Below are 17980 nucleotides of genomic sequence, written 5' to 3' on the forward strand. Positions count from 1 at the left end.
CAGAGGACACGACACTCTATCCATCCCCAAAATAATAACCACAAAAACTTATCTTTTACATCTGTGCTACACAGTTGCATATGTTCACACATCAAGCCAAAAAGAAAATGCTAATTTTAAATTTTCAAAAGTAGGGAAACTGAATCATTGGAAATGCAAACCTGGGAAACTCTACTTCTACACAAAGTGTAAGAACATGTCTCAGGCCTATGAGTTCTGATAGCAGTCTATAAGTAAGAAAGTTATCATACAATGGGCAGGGTAAAGGGCTATCAGTAAGAAGGATCTATAAGTTTAAAGTTCTCAAACCTTTCAGAAGATCCTGCAACTCTTTACATCCAGGTCATAAATATGCAACAAAAAGCTAAGCGCCAGTATTCTATGGGCATGTGAAAATAGGGTCTAAGTATGTATTTGACAAAAATGAAAGTTTTCTGTTAATGTACAGTAAGAATGCAGTTAAAACATTGGTGACATTAGAAGGTACCCTACAAGCAGTCGATCAGTGCTTGATGCATACCATTTTTCTCTTGCAACAGATAATCTTTCTTACAATCCACTTACGTGACTGCAAAGATCAGCAGCACTGAACATTTGACTGTTAAGCAGAACCTGCTCCTTATAAATAAGGCTAGCAATGCAGACATCACAAACTGCAGTCTCATGTGTCTTGGAAGCCATTTTCTCATAGGTAAGTACTAGGCTAGCTGCCTTTGTAGCCATTTTAAGCCAAGCGAGTTTACCTTTCCGTGCTCAAATTAACCTAAACCATTTGTTTACAGATTGTCCTTAACCATCCCATGGTCGGTAATTATATATTATCCCTAATGAGAATAACTGGGATCACACAAACGATAGTTTGAGGGGACCTAATCTTGAGATAAAGAATTTAGAAGCTGCCTCTCTCCATTAGGCAGGAGGCAATCCGGGGTGAATTTTCTGTTTCCCATCCATAGCTCTAAGTTACGCCTGAATATGGACAGGAGTGAACTTATGTAGATGGGGAGTCTGTTACTGAACACTGATATCCTCTATAAGACATACCTGTCCCTCCAAACTGTTCTGTTGATGTTGCAGAAGAGATTTGATTCCTAGATCAAGTATTTTTGGTGCCATTTGACTTGATGATGTGCAGTAAATTCATCAGTATTGGGTCAGAAGATGTCTTATATGCCAGACACAGGTCAACTCCTACCAGTCTGTAGGATACAGAGTATAGTGATAGTGACAGGGTTTTGAGTCATTGTGTAAAATTTTTACTAAGTCACTGTACAGAGTGTGATATGAAACATGAAGAATAAAGAATTATTACAAAATGCATTAGATGCCAAAATGGTGACTAACACATTTACTGCTTCAGACAGGAAGCTATTCTAGGATACAAAAAATGAAGAATGTTTACTTGCACCCATACTGATGCAGCTAATACATATTATCATCCACTGCATCTGCTTTTTTGATTTTCCTCCTCAACAGATCACAAGCAATCATTCCCAGAATTGTAATTCAGTTATTATTTAAACCACACCTGCCATAAATGGTGTTTTTAAAATTCTGATGGCAGCATAACAAAAGACAGGGTTGGACTGTATGCAAATTGGAGACTGTACTGGAAATTGTCTAGCAAATACTGTTAAGAGAAAAAGTTTTAAAAACATACTGTTATTTGTCTTTTTCTTGTTCTTGCAAAGTGAACATGCTATTTTTTGGGATATGCCTGTCAAAGATGGGCCTCATCTGTGAACAAGATGCAGCATTGCTTATGAACCTGAATGATATCTGTTTTCCGCATTTCAGAATAAAGAGATCTGGTTATAGCTCAGTGAAGCCTGGGATAAGGACGCACGGCCGAGTAAGAGTTAATTTACTGGGGCAGGCTGTGTGTCCTGGAAAATTTGAGCTACCATTGGTGAATTGAACATTCTGTACTTCTTGAACATTCTGTATTAGCTATGGGTTTGAGGTAATTTGTGATAAACATGTTTTTCCTATATGTTTTTCACAGCCAAATGTCAATGGTCAGAAATGTAACAAAAAGTTGTTTTGCTTGCAGTAGAAAAGTTGATGTCAGTAAACAAGTAGAGTAGATCAGATCATAGGAGATCAGATCAGTCCATACTGGACATCTTGACCAACATGCTGTGTAATCTGGTTAACTGCTAATAAAGGAAAATTCATCACCTGAGGCAGATGCGACTAGTTTGAATTTTTTCTCCTGACATTTTGGTCCTTCGGACCGGAAACCTCTACGAAGATACGGATCAGACCGACAGAGTGACAGAAAAACCTGTGCAGGTGAGGGTTTCTCATCTTAAGATTCCTTCGACTGAAAGCCCTCCGACTGATTTGTCGTTGAAAAGAGGTTGGCCGCTCTCTAATCCCTATCTGAGGGACGGTTTCTGAACGAAAAGGGGAAACGGAGTCTCATCTGGTTCAGGTAGGATGAAAAATAAATTTCTTTTAATTTAATTTAATCTTGTCGACAAGGTTTTATTTTTAGTTAAGGATGGGTAGGATTACTTGTTAAGATTATTTTGTTAGGGTCACCCGATAAGATAGTCCCATTTTATAATAAGCCCTGTAAAATAATTTAGATACAGTCCTAAATACCTGAAAAAAAAAAAAAAGGGGAAGGTAAAATAAGAAATCTAGGGGAAACATGGGTTCGAGTTGCTGCAAGTGTGAGAGTGATGCCTGTTTAAATGTTGATGCTAAGTATATGAAAGGTTTAAACAAAAATAATGTAAAATTTTTGAAAAAGTGGAAGTCGAGATATGATTTTGATGGTACACTGACTAAGAATGCCTGTGCAAAATTGGTTAGAGATTTGAAAAGAGATGCGGGAACTAGAACTAAAAAACAAAGACAATTGGGATTTCCCCAAGCACAAAAATGGTTAGAAGAGGCAAATAAATGAGCTATAAAAGAAAAACAGTGCCAGGAAAAAGAAAAAAATAAATCAAAAGGGATCACTGGTGCCAAGTGGAAAAGTAGCTTTATTTTTAGATAAGGAGGATGAGCATACAGTTTGTGCGGTACAAAGGCAGGCAACTGCCCCACCGTATGGGGAAATTGTTGCTGCTATACCGGCGGAACCTCCTCAATATCAGTCTGAAGATGTGGGATCTGTACAGCAGGGTGGGTTATTGGCTGCTCAAGGAAACGTTGTGACCCCTCCAATTTACCTGCAAATTCCTGTAGTACCCAAGGTTGCTTTGCAACAGGTAGACCAACCTATGCAGTTAAGGTCGGGACCAGCAGGGCAAGGACGTTGGGCCATTAAACTTTCTGACCACTCAGAAGTCCTTCCCTTAATACAAGTTGCAAACCCACAAGCAGGGGATGTTGGACAAGAGCCAACTATTTTAGTTTATCGTCCCTGGGCTAGAGAGGATATAAAATGAGCTACGGATGGTATTCCTCATCCCAAGGTTAATTTTCAAAAGTTTTCTGAGGACATAGTTGGTATGCGTTTAAGTTATCATCTAAATGGTTTAGAAGTAGAACAAGTAGTGCGACAAATCCTGGGTCCAGATTGGCACTTAGTTTGTGGTACTTGGACATGTAAGGCAGATGACGGCACTACATTAAAGCATAATTCTGGGGTGTTAGACATGCGAGTCACTGATCTATTGAAGAGAATTTCTGATAAGTGGTGTCCAAGAGCAGATTGGACAGTAATAAATCAGTGCATCCAAAATTATGATGAATCTGTAGATCACTATATTGTAAGATTGACAGAAGTGTTCAATAACCATTGTGGAATGATGATTCCGCAGGATCAGACTACTGAAAGTCTGTACGAACAGCAATTGAAAAATGCTTTTCTTAAAGGTTGTAAGGCTCCGATAAATAATTTTATGACTAAGCATATGGTTGATCACAGAACATGTAGACTGCAACCTTTGTTTGAATATGCACAGCATGCTGAGCGACATTACAATTTAAAAAAGAAAAAGAAAGTACAAGTGTTAGCAGTAGGGGATGATGGTGGTATATTTTTGGTAAAGGACCAAAGGGGGCAAGGGCGCCGTGGTGGCGTACAAAGACGTCGGGGCCCAAAATGGGACACGTCGTATAAACAGGGAGGACATTCAGAGGAATATGACGGAAGGTTAAAACGTGGAGAATGTTTTAAATGCGGTAGACGTGGGCACTTTGCTGCTGACTGCGAAGAGTCGCAACATCCCCCACAGCTTATGAACAAGGGCTCCGCATGACTATATGATAGTAAAGGAAGGCGCCAAATTCATTATTGTGATTATTGTAGAGAAGAAGAAAGTGAGAATGATTGTGATGATGATGAGGCAGACACTCTCTGCGATGAATGTCAGAACACCCAGGAAATTAAGGAAGGGCGGGATTGTGACTGTGAAGTCATAAACCTGGCACATTTGGGTATTGCTATGCATCTGGATCAAAGACCCATGATAGAGTTTTTGGTTGAGGGACAGAAAGAGGTGTTTTTATGTGATTCAGGTGCATCGCGTACACTTTGGGGTCAAGCAGTTCTACCCCCGAACTGCAAAACAGATGAATTTGTCCTTGTGAAAGTGGCAAACGGGAAAATCTATAAGGAACCACTGTCTCATCCTCTATTGTTCACAGATCCGCAAACAAACCAAACTGTTAGGTGTAAGGTAATTATATCGAAAGTTTGTCCAGTTAATTTGCTGGGAAGAGATTTGATGCATTTGTTTGGAATAGCGGCAATTCCCACACCTAAAGGCATTGAGGCAGAAAGGTTAGCGGATGGCTTGGTGGTACAAGGAGTACAAGACTTGTTTTACTGGTATAGCCAGGACTTGATTTCAAATGGGCTGGGGAGGGTTGATACAGATTTGATCAACCTAGCTTTAAGTAAATCTAGGAGCGGGTCACCGCAGGTTGCGGCGCACTTACATTGTACTATGTACTACAGACAGGCCCCTGGTCCGGATAAAGAATTTGAAAAAGAATTCTTTAGGCACAAATGTGCAAGGATAACTTTGAATGATATGTTTTGGGATAAGCAAGGTAATACAGTAGTGACCTTTACTTTGACCAAGGAAATAAGTTCTTTATATTGCTCAGGTTATAGCCCACATATTTCAATTACTAAAGCGGTGGGGACACAGTGGGTAGATTTGGCGAAAAAGGTAACAAACTGGGACACAATGTCCGAAAGTCAGTTGAAGGATCAACAGATCCAGGTACAAAGATTAAATTGGGTGACTTGGGCACAACCAAGTGTGCACCTCAGGGATGACAAAACAGAAATGGCATGACAAATCCTCCTAACTCAAGAGGAAGATAGTGCGTTAAGTGCCTTACCTGTAGATTTATGGTCAAAAGGTAAAGGGTATGTAGGACTGATGAAAACAGCAGGTGAAGTTTGTATAACTCCAAAGTCAAGTTTTAGACCTCGTAAGCACCAATAAGCACTAAGTAAACAAGCAGAGGAAGGAATTAAGCCAGTCATTGAGCAGCTAAAACAGGTAGGAATTCTTGTTGAATGCCCAGATTCGCCCTGCAATACTCCGCTGTTTCCTGTAAAGAAACCGGATGGGTCATGGAGGTTGGTTCAGGATTTACAAGCAGTTAATTCGGCTGTGATCCCAAGAGCACCGGTGGTCCCTGACCCCTATACATTACTTAATGATTTATTACCTCAGCACAGATATTTTTCTGTCATAGATATAAGCAATGCCTTTTTCTCCATACCACTACATAAGGAGAGTAGATTTTGGTTTGCATTCACTTATCAAGGTAAAAGATACACCTACACCAGATTGCCACAGGGCTATTGTGAGAGTCCGACAATATTCGCACAAGAAATGGCTGCGAATTTAGCTCAGTTTGTTCCCCCAGAGGGAAACCAGGTTCTGTTGTATGCAGATGATATTTTGATGGCCTCACCCATGCAGGAAAGTTGTAGAAAGGATACCCTTGCCCTTCTTAGTTTTTTAGCTGAGCAAGGACATAAGGTAAATAAAGAAAAGTTACAATTGTGGAAAGCACAAGTAAAGTACTTGGGTTATTTAATTTCGCAGGCAGGTAGACAATTGGAGAACAAAAGAAAACAAGCAATTCTTGAGGCACCTATGCCTACGACTAAGCGGGAGATGATGTCCTTTTTAGGTGTGACTAATTTTTGTAGGAGTTGGATCCCTAACTATGCTGAGGAAGTAGGGCCATTGACCGCACTGATCTATGATACTCCCATGGCAGCTAAGAATAACATACAGTGGACAAATAAGGCAATACAGGCATTTATTAGAATTAAGCAATTGATAGCAGGATCTTCTGTTTTGGGTTTTCCGAACTATTCTAAGCCGTTTGTACAAATGGTTGATTGTAAGGGAGGATATATGACTTCGGTTCTGGTACAAGTACATGGGGATAAACAGAGGCCGATAGCTTTCTACTCCTCCAGATTAGATCCTGTTGCAAGGGCATTGCTGCATTGTGTTCAAGCTGTAGTGGCGGCCACCATGGCAGTACAAGCCTCAGAATCATTAGTTTTGTTTCACCCATTACAATTGCGGGTTCCACATTCAGTAGCTACTATACTTTTGCAAGATAAGATAAGCTTTTTATCTCCTAGTCGTCATTTGTCATGTATGACACTGCTGCTGACACAGCCTCATATGACCATAGAAAGATGTACTACTCTTAATCCGGCAACACTTTTGCCGACTCCAGAAGAAGGTACTCCACATGTTTGTTTAGAGAGCATTCATGACAAAGTACTTTTCCGACCAGATTTAATGGATATTCCGTTGATAGATTCTGATCTCATTTTGTTTGTAGACGGATCATCAAAGAAAGACACTGTAGGAAAAACACTAGTAGGGTATGCTGTCACCACAGAAACTGAAGTTTTGGAGGCAAAAGGATTGTCAAACATTTATTCTGCACAGGCAGCTGAGTTGGTGGCTTTGACTCGAGCTTGTACCTTAGGGGAGGGTAAAAAAGTGACAATTTATACAGATAGTCAATATGCTTTCTCCACTGTATATGTTTTCGCTCAACTATGGAAGAATAGGGGAATGGTTACTGCGACAGGCAAACCAATAGATCACAGAGATTTAATTTTACAGTTGTTAGATGTAGTGCAACTACCACTTCAGATAGCGATATGTAAATGTTCTGCACATACCAACAGAAAAGATCCTGTCTCCAGGGGAAATGCCCTTGCTGATATGGCTGCAAAAAAGGCAGCTCAAGAAAATGATTTGCTTTTACATGATAATGATTTGGAGCCCGGACACCTCTTAGACTTAGAGACACTAAAAGTAATGCAAACATTGACGACACAGAAGGAAAAATGTTGTTGGGTAAAATATGGTATCACTCAACAGAGTGGGTTGTATAGGGCATCAGATGGCAAAATGGTATCACCCTCAAACCTTTTTAGGTATGCGGCATTGGTTAGCCATGGACCTGCCCATGTAGGAGTACAGATGATGATTCAAATAGTGTCTAAGGTGTTTTGGTGTAAAGGGTTTTCAACTTATGCAAAGCAATTCTGTTTATCTTGTTTATTATGTGCAAAGTATCATGCTTAGGGGGGAGTTAAAAAGTCTCAGCAGGCATTCCGTACCCCTCTGTATCCATTCCACACACTCTGTATAGACTTTATTGAATTGACACCCTCAGAGGGAAAAAGGTTCTGTTTGGTCATTATTGATGCTTTTTCTAAATGGGTAGAAGCTTTTCCAGTGAAGCATCTGAATGCACAAACAGTAGCAAAGCTTTTGACTACAGAAATAATTCCCCGATATGGCCTACCAAGACGCATTTACAGTGATAATGGGTCTCATTTTGTTAACCAGATTGTTCAGAAATTGGGTCAAGTGTTTCAAATTGATCTCAAAAATCATTGTGCTTACCATCCCCAATCAGCTGGACTGGTGGAAAGACACAACGGTGTCTTGAAGAGTAAGCTCCGCAAACTAATGGCAGAAACACATATGTCATGAACTGCGTGCCTTCCATTGGCACTTCTGTACATGCGAATCTCACCTTCCTACAAAGGACTTACACCATTTGAACTTTTGTTTGGGAGACCATATTACGTCCCGCAGTGGCAAGGATTGTTGCCAGCGGAACGTGAGGGGGATGAGGATCTAGCGGATTATATGAAGAAGCTGCTAAACGTCAAATCTCTTGTAACCAATGACTCCTTTGCAGATTCCAGAAATGAAACCTTGTTAAGCGTGGCACCCGGGGACTGGGTATGAATCCGAATTGTGAAGAGAAAGAATTGGTCATCCCCCAGGTGGGAAGGCCCGTACCAAGTACTTATCTCGACACCTACGGCTGTAAAGATCGCTGAGAGGACTTCGTGGATTCATATCACCCACTGTAAAAAACTCAAGTCTCTTCCTTCTGCCATTGATATTGGTCAAACTCCACCGGACCTCAGAGCGCAAAGTCTGGCTACAAAGGGGGATTAGCCCAATAGGGGTTAATTCGTCTTAAACCCAGTGAAGAAACAGGCGTGAGGTAGTCCTTAGGGAGGATGGCCATGTTCAACTGGTACTTGAACTGTCACATGATGATGATTTTGGTGGCAAAAGTAAATATGTCCATACGAGAAGGAACAGTTGCAAGAGAAAAAGGAATGGTGGTGCTGCAAGCGCAAACAGGTGTTACTACTGTGTTTAAGGTGAAACTTTGTGAAGGAATTTTGGACTGTTCTAAATGGAACAATAATAATTTCTTGACTCGTGCAAAATACTTGTGAGATAGAGACTGTACGTCCTGGTCAAGTGTTTAGTGGTCAACAGATGTGAATGGATGGGAAACAAGTGGTGCAGTGATACCAGAGAAAGGTAAAAGCAGGCAACAAAGAATAAAAATTGCGCATTTCCAAGGTACCGGAGTAGTTACTATAACCATTGTGTCACCACAAGAAAGTGATTCAGGAGTTTATGGAATCGGAGTGTCTCTTCCAACTAGAACTGATCCTTTGGGGACCCTCCAACTTAAAGTACAAAGCCTTAAGAATGCTACAAATAAAGCAGATTTTGCCTTCACAAAAGAAGAAAGTACAGTTTTGTACCTACCATAAATGTAGATGTCCGAACTGGATAGCATCTGCAGTCATAACAACAGGGTTGTCCTGTCGTCAGGCAGCCCTTCAGTCGGCCGGATTCCAAAGTCCGGGTCCGGCTTCGGCTGATGTCGCACTTCACCCGACGTCATCTCTGTTGGTCTTCGGGTATAAAAGCATCAGCCGACGCCATTTTCCTCAGTGTTTCTTGCCCCAGATGCCAGTAGCCCTCTTGTAGGCTAAAAATTTTGGATAAATGCCAATGTTTCCAAAAGATAGTGGTAAACACAAAAATAAGCATGTATGTACATATATACAACAAATACACCATAAAAGACTCCCCCCACCAGCTAGCTATTAGGAGGGTAAACACCCTAGGAGTACCACAGAGGGAAGGAGGGAGGGTAATCCTGACTGCAGATGCTATCCAGTTCGGACATCTACATTTATGGTAGGTACAAAACTGTACTATGTCCTTCATGGATGCATCTGCAGTCATAACAACTGGGTAGAATACCATAGCCAACTAGGGCAGGAGGAAGAAACTAGATTATGGTGTGTTTAGGATCCCTTGCAGTACAGCAGTGGCAAACCCTGCTCGGGATCTGGAATATAGAGGCAAATTATAATGCTTGGCAAATGTATGCACGGAGGTCCAAGTAGCCGCCTCAATAATGTCTTTGGTTGCCACTCCTCGTAAAAAGGCTGTGGTAGTGGCTGTTGCCCTTGTAGAATGAGGTCTTATGTTCTGTGGAATTGGTTTTCCATGGAAGGAGTAACAGAATCGTATGCAATTTCCTATCCATTTGGAGATTGTCTGTTTGGAAATAGCTTTTCCTTCCCTTCCTGTTGCATAGGCTACAAAAAGCTGATCAGTTTTTCTGCTACTTTGTTCTGTCCAGGTAGTAGCGTAGCTGTCTATGTACATCCAAGGTATGCAGTATTCTTTCCCTCTGTTTTGTGGGTTGGGAAAGAAGGTAGGTAGGTGGATTGCCTGGTTTAAAGACACTCTGGATACCACCTTAGGCATAAATGTAGGATTAGTCCTCATGGACACTCTATCTGGATGGAAGATTAGGAAGGGTTGTACTGCCATTAGGGCCTGGAGTTCAGAAACCCTCCTGGCTGAGGTTATTGCCAGTAGGAAGGCGGTTTTCCACGATAGATGCTGTAGGTCTGCTGTTGCTGCTGGCTCAAAGGGTGATAGTGTCAACTTTTCTAGCACAAAGTTCAAGTCCCAAGCTGGTAATGGTGGTTTCCTTGGAGGTTTTACATTCTTGATTCCTCTGAGGAACTGTCTGAGTAATGGGTGTGAAAAACAGGTGGATCAAAGCTGTATTCTGCTGATATAGCTGATGCATGTATCTTGATGGAGGAGTAGGACAGGCCTGAATGTAGAAGTTCTGCCAGATACTCCAGAATGTTAGGCATATCTATGTTTGACACATCTTTTCCTCTTTCAGTACTCCAAATGACAAACCTTTTCCATTTTCCTGCATAGTTCCTTCTTGTTGAAGGTCTGCGGGCTTCAAGAATAATGTCTTTAACTCTTTGGGAAAGTTCTGGATTAGCTGCTGCTATGTGATGTTCCATGCAGTCAGTTGCAACGTTTTAGGTTTGGATGCATGATGCTGTAGTTGTTCTGAGTTAACATCAAAGGCATCAGGGTATTGGCCACATATTGTTCTGAGACATGCTCCTCAGCAGTGGGTACCAGTGTTGTCTTGGCCAGTTTGGAGCTATTAGGATTATCCTTGGACGTTCTTCCTTGATTTTTAGTAATACCTTGTGTATCAAGGGAAGAGGTGGGAATGCATATGCTGTTAGGCCTTTCCAGCTGAAGGAGAGCAAATCCACTTTCCATGCTAGTGGGTGGAATGTCCTTGTGCAGAACTTTTTGAGCTGGTGATTGAGAGGGGAAGCAAATAGATCTATCTGAGGCATTCCCCATTTCTTTGAGATGGTCTTGAAGATGTCCGTGTGTAGCATCCATTCGTGGGCATCCGATGTGGTTCTGCTTAATATGTCTGCTAGAGTATTTTCTTTTCCCGGTACAAATATTGCCTGTAACTGGATGTTGTAGCTGAGTGCCAGGTTCCACAGCTCCAAAGTCATTCTGCATAGGGGTATGAATGAGTGCCTCCCTGTTTGTTGATGTACCACATGACTGTGGTGTTGTCTGTCCTTATCATCAACTGGCCCTCTTTGAGAAATGGTCTGAAGTTTTGGATTGCCAGTTTTACTGCCAGCATTTCTTTTAGGTTGATGTGCAGGTGAAGTTGATCCTCGTCCACAATCCTTGCACGCATTTGTCCAGCATGTGGGCCCCCATCCTAGGTCTGAAGCGTCTGTTGTGATGGTCTGGCTTGCTTGACATCTGCGAAAGGGTAGCCCTGGGTTTGACTGGCATGCTTGAGCCCACCATAGGAACTCCTGTTTTAAGCATGGAATTAGTGGAATTTCTGTTTCTAGGCTGTGCCTGTGTTGGGACCATAAATTCTTTAGGTACCACTGTAGTTTTCTCATATGTAGTCTGGCAAGTGGAACCAAGATTATGCATGATGCCATGAAGCCCAAGGCCTGCAGTACTTTTCTTGCTGTTAACTTGTTCTGTTTTGTTAGTGCCAAGAAGTAAAGAGGAGTTCTCTTTGTTTTTCTGCAGTTAGGAAAGCCATTTGTTTTACTGTGTCCAATTCCGCCCAAGAATGTCCTTGTCTGGGATGGGATCAGCCTTGATTTTGTAAATTGACTGTGTATCCCAGTGCTTGTAGCAAGTAAATGACCCTTTGTAAATCTGTTGTCAGCTTGCTTTTGTTGTCCCCTTGTAGCAGGCAGTCGTCCAGGTATGGGTAAATTTGAATTCCTGTAGTCTGCAGTGGCGATTACTGATGCCAGGCATTTTGTGAATACTCTGGGCGCAGTAGATAAGCCAAAGGGCAATGCTGAGAATTGATAATGCTCTGATCCTGCAAGAAATCTGAGGTATCTTCTGCAGATTGGTCGAATGGGGACGTGCAGGTATGCCTCCTTGAGATCTAGAGTTACCAGCCAACACTCCTTGCCCAGCATGGGAAGAAGTTGCTGTAGGGTCAGCATTTTGAATTTTGGGACAATGATGTATGTATTTAAGGTGGACAGGTCGAGAATAGGTCTCCAACTTTTTTCCTTTCTTGGAACTAGGAATAGTCTTGTGTAGAATCCCTTTCCTTGTTCTGTTGTTGGCACTCTTTCCACAGCTCTCATGTTTGCTAACTGCATTATCTGTTGTAGAGCCTCTGTTTTTTGATTTGGAGGTAGATTTGGCATTCCTCTTTTGACTGGTAAAGTGTGGAAGTGGAACCGGTAACCTTGATCTATGGTTTGTAAAATCCACTTGTCTTTTGTGATATAGTGCCAGTTCTTTGAAAATAAGGTTAATTTGCCGCCTAATGGAGCTGCTATTTGTTCCCTGGTAGGCGGATTTAGAGTTAAGTCACTGTGGCTGTGTTGTTGTAGTGGCAGTGGTTGTGTCTGTGCCTCTGTTGTTACCTTGCCACTGTCGTCCTCTGTAGGCACCTCCTCTGGATTGGTTTCTGCCTCTGGAACGTCTATTCCTGCCCCTTTGGGATCTTGTGGAGTCAGGAAAGGACCAATTTTGGCAGGCCAGTTCCTGCTAAACCTTGGGGTTGGACCTGCAAGAAATCTTTAACCGTTTGAACAGATTTTGCCTTTTCTTCCATTTTCTTCATTACCTGCTGGGCAGGTGTACCAAACAAGCTGGTCTTATCCATAGGAGCATCTAATAACTTAGCTTTAACATGATCCGGTAAAGCTTGTTCCTTTAGCCATGCATGCCTTCTTATCACTGTGCCAGTCATGGCTGATCTAAATGAAGCCTCCAGTGCATCATAGCCACATTTTAAGGAATGGTTACTAACCTGTTGTATGTTATTTACCATTTCTAATACATATTTCTTATCAATTGATTCATCAGAGGATAACTTTTTTGTTAACTGATCAAGCATAAACTCTTGGTATGGTATCATGTGAAACTGACAGTTTAAAGCTCTAGCTGAGAGAGTAGGTGAAGTGTAAACCTTTTGCCCCATCTGTCTAAAGACCTGGCTTCCCTTTCAGAAGGAATAGGGTTTTAGCTGTGGTCGTGCTACTGCCTTGGGACCCTGGGATATAGTTTCGGGTCTGCAAGTGGGGCCTTGTAAAGGTGGTGATGAGTGTCTGGTACCCTGTAAAATCTGTCTGGTTTGGCAGGGGCTGGAGGTAAAGAATCTGGTGCAGAGCAGACATCATTGAAGGCATCATCCACTACAGAGAGCACAGGAGGTATAGCTAAGGGCCTGTGTTGTGGAAGGTGCAGAAAGGTTCTAAGTCTTTTCTGGAGTCTGAGAAATCCTGCTGCTGCCATTGGAACTGCTCTCGCATGGCATGTAAGGTTTCCCCAAAGGAAAATTCTTCTGGTGGGGAGGCAGCTGGAATGGATTCTTCAGCATCTGAGTCTTCAAAATTGGAGAAAGGAGCCTCTGGCTGGTCTGTTATGTCTGATTCATCAGCAGAATCATCAGAGGACACAGGCTCGGGGCTCTGCCCTAGGTCTCTTCTCTGGGGGCTGAGAGGCCCTGTCTGGGTGAGATTGAGATCCCTAATTAATGAAATTAAATCTTCTGCCAGAGTAAGCATTTGTGAACTAGAAGAGGGCCGGGTTGTAGGGGTTTAGCAGGCACTGTTCTAGTAGTTTTGGCTGCTTTGGCCCTGGCAAAGGCCTTAATGGACATGGCTGCTGGAGGCCTAGCAGCACCACGTGCTGGGGTAGACACATCCAAGGGAATGGTGTCTGATAAGTCAGTGGCAACCACCGTAGTGGATAAAATTTCTGAGGCCGATTCAAGAGAAGTAGCAGGGGCCTCAGTGGTAGTGATAGATTCTGCTGTATTTTGATCAGTTTTCTCGGTTTCGGCCGAAACCGAGACACTCGCGGTTTGCTTAACCATGGTTTCGGCCGAAACCGCGGACCGCGAGTGTCAGTCTTTATCTTTGAGTTTTTTAGCAGTTTGGGTAGTCGGAGGATCCGACGGCATAATATACGCAAAATCAGAACCGAAAAACTGTTCAGCAAACTCCGACCGACGCCTAAGCGTTCGTCGGTTGAAAGAAGCACAGGCCGAACAGGCTGCTACGTCGTGGGCTGGGCCTAAACAAGGCAGACAGTAAGAGTGGAAATCCTTATGAGGTATTTGTTTCCCACAGGTTAAACAATTATTAACTTTTTCTGACATCGGCTGAGGCAAGAAAGAGTCCCCAACGGGGTACTTAGCTTTAGAAGTCTTCGAAGTAGTATTCGGTAGAAGTAATCTCTGGATCCGACCGACCGGCACTTGCGAACAGCTTCTGCTTCGGGCGCCACGCGGCAAGAAAGACTGAGGAAAATGGCGTCGGCTGATGCTTTTATACCCGAAGACCAACAGAGATGACGTCGGGTGAAGTGCGACATCAGCCGAAGCCGGACCCGGACTTTGGAATCCGGCCGACTGAAGGGCTGCCTGACGACAGGACAACCCTGTTGTTATGACTGCAGATGCATCCATGAAGGACATCAACTGTTACTCGAGACGGGATTCATACACCATAATGAATGGTTATCTTGGGTTAGATATAGTACCCAAGAAGCACATCGTGAGAACTGTATTTCTTGTGCTGAAGGTAAACAGCAATTAGCAACAGTCCCATTGATGCAAGATGAAGGTAATCTAACGTGTCTGTTAAAATTATTCTTCAACAAAACTGAAGATAAATGCAAAGATGAAACTCAGCGTTTTCCGGTCATAAGCAAAGTTGAGAAACCGCCTCCAGCGATTTCCTATCCAGGTTCGTATATGTGCATTTCCAGAGATGGCACAGGGAAAAATTATGGCAATATGGGACAGAACTATTGCAATGTTACTGTGAATGGCAATGGGAATCCATTTCTGGAGAACCAAACTCATAGTTTAGCAGACGTATGGTGGTTATGTGAAGACAACAAACTCTGATCAATGCTTACGATTCCCTGGAAGGGAACTTGTGCACTTGTAAAGTTAATCCTGCCATTCTACATTTTCCCAGTTCCAGCAAGCAATTTCGTAAAAGAACTTGAAATAAAGCCGAAGTGGTTGAGTAGGAGAAAAAGAGAGGCACCAAAGCAATCTTTCGATAACGGTGCCTACATCGATAGCATTGGTGTACCAAGAGGCGTACCTGATGAATACAAAGCAATAAACCAAATAGCAGCTGGTTTTACATCCATCTTTGTTTGGATTCAACCTAATAAGAATGTGGACTGGATCAACTACATTTACTATAACCAGCAGCGTTTTGTGAACTATACCAAAGATGCATTGAAAGGAATTGCTGAACAACTGGAGGCCACTTTGCAGGTGGCATGGCAGAATCGAATTGCGTTGGATATGCTCCTGGCCAAAGAAGGAGGAGTTTGCAAGATGTTTGGGACTTTCTGTTGTACATATATTCCAAACAACACTGCGCCTGATGGAAGTATCACTCGAGCTTTGATGTTATCCGGAGATGTTATCCGAAGAATTGGCAGTGAACTCTGGGGTAAATAATCCTTTTACAGATTTTCTACAAGCGTGGTTTGGAAAATGGAGTCATCTCATCAGCAGTTTCCTGGTGTCCGTTGGAGTCGCTGTGGCTATTGTGGTGGTATGTGGTTGTTGTTGTATACTCTGTATCAGAGGTCTTCTACAAAGACTGGTTGATACTGCTGTTACGAAGATGATGTACCAGCAATTGCAACAGACTGGTGAAAGTGAATGCATTGAAATGTGACTCTTTGCAAATGTTTTTGAAGTTTAAAAATTTGTCTTGCCAATGAAGTAATGTATGCAAAGAAAAACTTAGTTTTTACCATATATTGCTGAAATAAAAGACAAATAAAAGTGTTTTCAGGGGGGAAATGTTAAGAGAAAAAGTTTTAAAAACATACTTATAGGTTCATAGGTTCATAGGTTTATACTAGGCTATCTGCCCTAAGGCATTTATAAGCCTAGCCCAAAGTTTTGTGACTTACGCCACCCCTTATGTCAAAAAATACTGTGCCCATTAGTTTGTTGTGCCTCTGTCCAGCAGTGACACAGAGATGATTCCCGGGGTAAACCTATGATCTCCCATCCACCGGTCAAGATTTCTCTTGAACAGAGCCAGCGAGGTGCTCTGCCTCACATGGACTGGGATTTTATTCCACAGCATAGGGAGTCTCTGGGTGACAAATCTATCCCTCCAGCATGTCCTATTTATATCCGTGCTAAGGTTTAAGTCGCTTGCTCTAGTGGATCTGGTAGATTTGGATTTTTTGAGGTGGAGCATGTCCATTAATTCCGGGTTGGACATGGCCTTGTATGTCAGGCACAGGTCACCTCTGAGCAGGCGGTATGCGAATGAATAGAGCTGGAGTTTCTTCAGTCTGGCAGCATATGACAGATTTTGGAGTCCCTTTATCCTTTTGGTGAGGAACTTTTGGGGTCTCTCCAATTGCTGCAGGTGTCGGGTGAGATACATCCCGAATGGGGCATTGTACCCAATCATTGGTCTGATAAGTGAAGAGTACAGGGGAACAATGACCTCACTTGATCTGGATGTGAATCCCTTCATGATCAGGTGGGCAATGTAGAAGGTCTTTCTAACCACTTTAGCAATGTGAGTGTCAAAAGAAAGGCCACTGTCAACCTGGGTCCCCAGGTCCCTGATAACCTCTTCTGTGCTTAATGGATTGCCACCTATATGGTAGCTTGGGGTTACCTTGTTTTTCCCGAAGGGTATGACTATACATTTTTTGGCATTTAACTTCAGGCCATGGCTCTGGCACCAGTTATCAGTTTCCGTGAGACCCCTCTGAAGGATATCTGTGTCCGATGTACTTTCCACTATGGTGCCCAGTTTGCAGTCATCTGCAAACTTTGTCAGCCATAGTCCTCCTATGTTTGCCTGTACTTCTGAGAAGTAGATGCCGAACAACAGGGGGCCAAGGACTGAGCCCTGTGGGACCCTACTTGTGACCGGCTTGGAGTCTGACATGGCGCCAGCAACTCTAACCCTGTGGGTTCTGTCCTTTAGCCAGTTTGCAACCCATCTTGTGACATATGGGTTTACATTTAAGCTGGTAAGTTTCTCTATAATACCTGAGTGGGGTATTGTGTCAAAAGCTTTTGCAAGGTCAAGGTAGGCTGTATGGACTGCCTTTCCCTCATCAATGGCCTTGGTGACTGTTTCGAAGAAGTCGACCAAGTTCAAAAGGCATGATCTGCCCTTGACAAAGCCAAACTGGGTCGGATCCAATGTCTGCAAGTCCCCTATGTCTTTGTTTATGAGTTCCATTATGATCCTCTCCATAGCTTTGCAGACCAGGCTTGTTAAGCTTACGGGGCGGTAATTTCCAGGGTCCGTAGAGGTACTGCCTTTGTGGAGTGGGACCACAGTTGCCGTACGCCACTCCTTGGGCACTTATCCTGTGGTAAGGCTAAGATTAAACAGCTGCCTTATATGCGGGTTTAGTTCCTCATTGAGTTCGTGTAGCACACAGCCGGGGACACCATCCGGTCCCATTGATGCTGTGTTTTTAGCTTTAGAGAGAGCAGCTTTCACCTGCGCAATAGAGATGTCTGGGAGGCTACACTCCACTGGGATAGTTATCTCTCCTTTTGGGGGGGAGAGGGGGGTGAAGTTTGCACTAAACCTGTCTGCCAGTATGTTGGCAATGTCTGTGGGTTCAGTAATTTTTGTATCATTTTGGACTAATTCTGCGCATATCTGGGAGTTTCCACCCAGGTTTCTAAAATAGCTGAAGAAGGCCTTATGATTGTCTTTTGAATGTATTGCAATTTTTCTCTCAAATTTGGCCTTGGATGATTTTATGAGTGCTCGTATTTTTTTACGAATAATGATCAAGGGTGT

General features: G+C 42.8%; 1 protein-coding gene across 1 annotated transcript in view; it reads right to left on the reverse strand.

Annotated features, from left to right (window-relative positions):
- Positions 1–17980, reverse strand: part of MAPKAPK3 (MAPK activated protein kinase 3) — an 803022-nt gene that overhangs the window by 416094 nt on the left and 368948 nt on the right. The window lies entirely within an intron of this gene.

Source organism: Protopterus annectens, chromosome 7.part0 (genome assembly GCF_019279795.1).
Source record: "Protopterus annectens isolate FY-2018-M chromosome 7.part0, PAN1.0, whole genome shotgun sequence".
Taxonomy (NCBI): Eukaryota; Metazoa; Chordata; order Ceratodontiformes; family Protopteridae; genus Protopterus; species Protopterus annectens.